At 38.3% G+C, this 7,699-nt stretch overlaps 1 protein-coding gene across 1 annotated transcript in view; it reads left to right on the plus strand.

The window, feature by feature from the left end:
• The window catches only part of CCDC148 (coiled-coil domain containing 148), a 459,375-nt gene extending 451,896 nt beyond the window's left edge, over nt 1-7,479 (plus strand). The window contains exon 15 of the transcript XR_010344597.1: nt 7,435-7,479. The gene's annotated coding sequence lies outside the window, so the exon portion shown is untranslated. The remainder of the gene's footprint in view (nt 1-7,434) is intronic.
• Nucleotides 7,480-7,699: the final 220 nt, after the last annotated feature.

The raw sequence follows: 7,699 nt of genomic DNA on the forward strand, positions 1-7,699 counted from the left end.
CTTGGCCTCCCAAAGTGCTGGGATTATAGGCGTGAGCCACCGCGCCCGGCCCCAATTTTCATTCTTTAGCAACTATATATGATGCACAGAAATGAGTTTAGAAGGCTGTATACCAAGATGTTGGCAGTGGTAATTGGGATAGTGGCAGTGCTGATGATGTATATAGTTTATATTTGTTTTTTTTAACAACAACTTTATTGAGATGTAACTCAGATGCCATACAATCCACCCATTTAAAGTGTACAATTCCATGGTTTTTAGTACAGTTATGCAAGCATGACCACTATCTAATTCCAGAATATTTTTGTTACTCTGTGTATCAAGAATGGGTAAACTCATACAAAGAGAAAGATGGTTAATGGTTGTCAGGGGCTGGAAGAGAAATAAGTGGGGAGTGACTAACTATCTTTCTCTTTGTATGAGTTTACCCATTCTTGATATATGCTATATAAATGGTATCATATAATGTGTTTTGTGTGTGTGTGTCTGGCTCCTTTCATGTATCATAATGTTTTCAAGGTCTATATATATTGTAGCATGTATCGGTACCATTTTATACCTAAACAATATTCCATTGTATGGATATGCTACATTTTGCGTATGCTTTTATCAGTTGATGGACATTTGGGTTGTTTCTATTTCTTGACTATTATTATTAATGGTGCTATGAACATTCATGTACAAGCTTTTGTGTAGACATATATTTTCATTTATCTGGGATATATAGTAGGTATATGATTAACATATTAAGAAATTGCCAGTTTCTAAAATGATTGCATATTTTATATTTCCATCAGCAATGTATGAAAGTCCTACTTGCTCTATCTCCTCTCCAATATTTGGCTTGTTCCTGTTTAAAATTGGGTTGTTTTTATTTTTGATACCTATTTGTAGAAGCTTTTATATATTCTGAACACACGACTTCATGAATATTTTCTATAGTCTGTGGCTTGCCATTTCATTTTCCAACTTTAAGTCAAGGCCTACCGTTAGACTCCAAACACTGGGCAGGCTGCAAGCTTTGTCTTCTGTTCTCCCCCTCACTTCCTGTGAAACCATTATAAATGCAATGTTAAGATCACCAGAGTTTAGCATACGTCCTTAAGGCAAAAGTGTTAGCACTTTCCTCACCTCTTAGGAGGTTCCATGTTCACTTTATTTTTAGCTTCTGGGAACCTTTACTTTTTTGGCAGCTTAGTAATGTATTTGAAAGTTTTTTTTGTTTGTATTTTATATGGCAGCAGTATTACTTTGAGGGAGAAGTTGATAGCTTCCCTTGCAGCTAGCACTGATCATGTGACATAGTTCTGGCCAATAAGAGAAGAGGAAGTCTGCTAGCAAGAATCCTTTCATCTTCCTTCCACTTTTGTGCTTTGAATATAGATGTGAGACCCAGAGATGAAGCACCCATCTTTAATTCATTAGGAAATAACGCATTTGCTAAGAATGGCAAAATAGAAATAAAACAGAAACCATAACAATGATGACATCATGAGCTGTCAGACCAATCCTGGGTTGCCTAACTCCAATCTTCTTAGTGAAAAGTTATATATCCTAATTTGTCTAAACTACTGTTGGTTGGGTATTCTAATACTTAAGGTCAGAAGTTAAAGTTATTTTTGGAGATTTAATATTTATATAATCATTCATTCTTCTAATCAATAAGCATGTATTAAATACATACCAAGTGCCAGGCATTGTTTATAGTAGAGTTTCTCAATAGGGATGGTATTACTATTGGTTACCATTTTAAACATTTGTGAGAAAGTTTTTATAGTATTATGACTGGAGGCGACTAACATCTAGTGGGTTGGTACTGGGAATACAATATTTCTTAAAATGCATAAGACTGTCCCATGCAGTAAGAATTGCCCTACGTCTTGCATACTTTTTGGTGTCCACCAAAGACATATGTCTGACTGAAAAAGGTGTTTTTAATGATCTGAACTTAGAACTTAACTCATTTTGCAAATAAATACCAAGTAGTTTCTGCACATGTTTAATAGATTTAAATTTTCCAGGAATTTTTTTAAAATATAGAGTCTTGCTCTATTGCTGAGGCTGGAGGGCTATGGCATGATCATAGCTCACTGCATCCTCAAACTCCTAGATTCAAGCGATCCCCCAACCTCAGCCTCCTGAGTAGCTAGGACTATAGGCGTGTGCTACCATGCCCAGCTTTTTTTTTTTAAAATTATTATTATTATTATTATTTTTTTAATTATTATTATTTTTTAGAGATGGGGATCTCCCTATGTTGCCCAGGCTGGTCTTATACTTTGGCTTTAAGCAATCGTCCCTTCTTGGCCTTCTAAAATGCTTGGATTACAGATATGAGCCACCATGCCCAGCCTCCATGAATATTTTGTTAGAAATATACCACAAGGTATTCAGCATTTAGGAAAATCACATCATCACGAATAATGCTGCATATGGTTTTAAAGTTTCCAATAAACACACCTATATCAGACTACATTTATAGCTGCCTCATTTACACTGATTCTACATATTGGTATAAGCATCTGACTATGTTATTATGTCTAGAAGTCATACTTAGATATTTCACTATTGAAATACATACTACTTTATTATAAACAACTTTGCTTTTATTGCTCCTTTATATAATTAGGCATTATGTTGCTTTTTTAAAATTATGTTCACTTGTAAGTTATGTTGTCTATTAAGTTAATGACAAAATTGTAAGCAGGTCTTATAAGATATCTATTGTAAGAAGGTAGTTGCACTTGAATGGAGTTCAGAATCATTGGTTTTAATGGTAATTCCTTATCTTTAAGAAATTGTTGGCCAGGCACAGTAGCTCATGCCTGTAATCCCAGCACTTTGGGAGGCCAAGATGGGCAGATCACTTGAGCCCAAGTTCAAGATCAGCCTGGACAACATGGCAAAACTCCATCTCTACTAAAGATACAAAAAATTAGCCAGGCATGGTGGTGCATGCCTGTAGTCCCAGCTACCTGGGAGGATGAGGTGAGAGGATCACCTGAGCCTGGGAGGTTAAGGCCACAGTGATCTGTGATCATGCCACTGCACTCAAGTCTGGGTGACAGAGACCTTGTCTCAAAGAAAAAAGAAATTGTTACATGGTATTTAGTATTTTTCATTCAAGATGACAAGAAAATGCAAAAGCAAAGAAAATCCCTGGTTGCTTGGAAAACCTGATCCCCAGCTAAAATTCCCTGCCTACAGATTTTTATTTTTATTTTATTTGTTTATTTATTTTTGACATGGAGTCTTGCACTGTCGTTTGGGCTGGAGTACAATGGCATGATCTCGGCTCACTGCAACCTCCACCTCCCAGGTTCAAGTGATTCTCCTGCCTCAGCCTCCCGAATAGCTGGGATTACAAGTGCCCACCACCACATCTGGCTAATTTTTTTTTGTATTTTTAGTGGAGATGGGGTTTCACTCTGTTGGCCTGGCTGGTCTAGAAATCCTGAACTGTGATCCACCCGCCTCAGACTCCTAAAGTGCTGGGATAACAGGTGTGAACCACCGCGCCCAGCCAGCCTACAGATTTTTAATATCTGAGTTTATACTTCATGGCTCTTTGACTCAGATTGCATTTCACTCCTGCGGGTCGCGGAAATTCCTGCCACTCTCCCAGCTCCTAGTGACTACTGGTGAGGCTGGAGTGCAGTGGTGCGATCATTACCAGCAGTGAATCCATATGGGTCTGCAGCAACTTGATTCTTGCCTCCTCAGAGGAAAAAATTCAGCCATGGGGCACAAGGCAGGGTGAGAGACCAAGGCAAGTTTTAGAGCAAGAGTGAAAGTTTATTTAAAGTTTTAGCACAGGAATGAAAGGAAGCAAAGTGCACTTGGAAAAGGACCAAGCAGACGACCGGAGAGATCCAAGTGCCCCATCTGACCCTTGACTTGGGGTTTTCTATGTTGGCATGGTTCTTGGGTTGGCATTTCTTCTCCCTTGATTTTGCTCTTGGAGTGGGCTGTCCATATGCGCGATGGCCTGCCAGCCCTTGGGAGGGGCCGCAGGTGCAGTGTGTTTACTGAAGTTGTATGCATGCTCACCTGAGGCATTTTTTCCTTTCCAGTTGCGTGTTACTGGAGGAAGATCATATGCCAGTTAAAACTGCCATTTTGCCTCTTAGTGTGCATGTTTGAGCCCATTCGCCCAACTCCTGAGAATTTATCAGAAAAGTACTGATGACCAGCTTCAGGTGTTTTCTGTCTATTGGGAGGCTTTTTCCTGGTGCCAGCTTTGACCAATTATTTTGGAGAGCCCGTTTAACAATCACCTGATCATCACCTGATGGTCACCTGACATTCCTGATGGGGGCCCTCTCCTGCCGTGCTTGTGTTGTGTCTGTCTGACTACCACGCTAAAAACCTAAGAACTTGGATGTGTTTCTCTTGAAGTTTGATACTATTCCTCTGAAAGGGAGAACACATTTAAGGAGGACTTGCTGACTTACAGATGGAGAGTGAATGAAAGAAGAAATGCAACTTGTCTATGCGAAAGGCAGCGAGTGTTCACAGGTAGGACCCAAATCTAATTTTCTGATTCCTGAAGCTAAATTAGGCTTAGCCCATTAGTGCATGTTTTCTTTTCTTTCTTTCATTTTTTTTTTTTTTCAAGACAGAGTCTCACTCTATCACCCAGACTGGAGTACAGTGGTGCAATCTCGGCTCACTGCAACCTCTGCCTCCTAGATTCAAGCCATTCTCCTGCTTCAGCCTTTTTGTATTTTGTATTTTTAGTAGACAGGGTTTCACCATGTTGGCCAGGCTGGTTGGAACTCCTGACCTCAGGTGATCCACCCGCCTTGGCCTCCCAAAGTGCTGAGATTATAGATGTGAACCACTATGCCTGGCCTGTTTTATATTTTGGGGGAAAAAAAGGACATGAGAATATCTGTGTATGGTCAGAAAGACTTCTCTCCTCTTGAAGTTTAATAACTTAAAAAAGGTAGCTTACTGCCAGGCGCAGTGACTCACTCCCGTAATCCCAGCATTTTGGGAGGCCAAGGTGGGTGGATCACCTGAGGTCGGGAGTTAGAAACCAGACTGACCAACATGGGGAAACTCCATCTCTACGAAAAATACAAAATTAGCTGGGGGTAGTGGCAGGTGCCTGTAATCCCAGCTACTCGGGAGTTTGAGACAAGACAATCGTTTGAACCTGGGAAGCAGAGGTTGCAGTGAACTGATATCACACTATGGCAATCCAGCCTGGGCAACAAGATGAAAACTCTGACTCAAAAAAAAAAAAAAAATGGCTTACCACAGGCAACAAAAGGAAAAATAGATAAATGGATAAATGGGATTACATCAAACTAAAAAGTTTCTGCACAACAAAAGAAACAATCAAAAGGGTGAAGAAACAACCTACAGAATGGGAGAAAATATTTGTAAAATCATACAAAGAGGTCGAACAGGTTAATATGTAAAATATATAAGGAACTTGCACAACTCAGTTTTAAGAAAACAACCCGATTTTATTTTATTTTTTGCTGTTCCTTGCAGAGCATGGCTAATTCTTAGGCAGTGGGCCCAGAGTCAGCCCCAATTTTAAAATGGACAAAAAACCTGAATAAACATTTTTCCAAAAAAGACATACGAATGGCCAACAGATATATGAAATGATGCTTAATATCACTTACCATTAGGAAAATGCAAATTAAAATCACAATGATATATCACCTCATGCCTGTCAGAGTGGTTATTACAGAAAACACAAGTGTTGGTGAGGATGTGGAGGAAAGAGAACACTTGTACACTGTTGGTGGAAATGTAAATTAGCGCAGCCATTATGGAAAAGAGTATGGAGGTTCCTGAAAAAAATTAAAAATAGAACTACCATATGATCCAGCAATCCCACTTCTGGGTATATATCCAAAGGATATGAAATTAGTATGTCAAAAAGATATCTTCATGTCCATGTGTATTGCAATGTTACAATAACCAAGATACAGAATCAACCTCAGTGTCCATCAATGGATGGACAAAGAAAATGCGGTATGTACACAATGGAAAGCTATTCAGCCTTTTAAAAAGAAGGAAATCTTGTCATGTGACAACATGGATAAACGTGGAGGACATTATGTCAAGTGAAATATGTCAGGCACAGAAAGCCAATCTGAAAAAGTCAAACTCATAGAAGCAGAGAGTAGAATGGAGGTTATCAGGGGCTCATGGTTCCCCGTTGGTCGGGAAACTCATGACATAAGACAGGGGGATTGAAGATATAGATGCTAGTCAAGAGATACAAATTTTGAGTTAAACATCAGAAATACATTCAAGAGATCTATTGTATGTCACGGTGACTATTAATAACATTGAATACTTGAAAATTACTAAGACAGTCGATTTTAAGTGTTCTCAGTGCAAAAAAAAAAGTGAAGTAATGCATATGCTAATTAGCTTGATTTAGCCATTTCATGATGTATGCATATATCAAAACATCATGTTCTACACCATATATATATGCAATTTTTAGTCAATTAAAAGAAAAGGTGGCTCACTTTCTCCCATTGAATCTTCTTTTTTTCTAAGTACCATCAGCCCTTGGTATCCTCAGGGGATTTGTTCCAGGACCCCTAAGGATACCAAAATCCACAGATGCTCAAATCCCTGATATAAAGTGGTATAGTATTTGCTTATTGGCTGAGCACATCCTCCTGTACACTTTAAATCATCTCTACATTACTTATAATACCAACACAATGTGAATGCTATGTAAAGCGTTGTTATATTGCATTCTTTTAAATTGGTATTCTTTTTTTATTATTGTCTTGTTATTTTTAATTGTTTTTTTCCAAATATTTTTAACTAAGACTGGTTAAATCTATGGATGGGGAACCACAGATACAACAAAGGACCAACTATAATTTCACTTGTATAAGTTCCTTCCAGCTTCACAACAATCCCATTATTTCATTTATAAGTGAGGAGAGTGAAGGAAAGAAAATTTCAAAGGTCACAGAATTATTCATTGACAAGGTAGGAGGCTCAGCTTCCTGAAGTTCTAGCCAAGCTTCTTTGATATAGTAAAGAATTGATAAAGGAGTCAATGTTCACCTCTTATTAATATTATGGGTTTAAAATGTTTTCATTATCTAATTATACTTGGTCTCTTATAATTTGATTACCACTCCCCACTCATGCATTGTCATGCTCTCTTACTGGGCTGATGGTTTCCTCCCTCTTATTCTGGGATCTTTCCATTTGGCTCTACCAGACAAAAGTCATTTAAGCAAATTATTAGAATCAGATGAGAAATTTTAAAGACAATGTGACACTTTTTGCCTAAGACTTGGACAAATGCCTGAAACTCTCTATACCCCAGTTCACTTTAGCTTCATATCTGTGATTGTTTGCTCTTTATAAATACTCACAACAGGGTTATCATATCCCCGATATTAACTGAGCCTGTAAAACTGCCTGTGATTTTAGGTAGAGGATAAAGGGAAAGAGACAGAACTGATTCTACTGGGGATCCAGCAGAGCTTTGATGATGTGGACTGTTTCCTGTTTTGCCTATGAAGATTGTCCAGAGCTAAAGTAAGTAAACATGGGAGAATATGGAGATAAAATACAAGACAAAAAGGTAGAAAATGGACAAAAGGAAAATAATATATGTATTACACATTTTGTAATTAAGAATATAAAGGATTAGCTGGATGTGGTGGTATGGGCCTGTAGCCTCAGCTACTCGGCA

This window comes from Aotus nancymaae, unplaced genomic scaffold (genome assembly GCF_030222135.1).
Source record: "Aotus nancymaae isolate 86718 unplaced genomic scaffold, 86718_ANA_hifiasm-v0.15.2.pri h1tg000029l, whole genome shotgun sequence".
NCBI lineage: Eukaryota > Metazoa > Chordata > Mammalia > Primates > Aotidae > Aotus > Aotus nancymaae.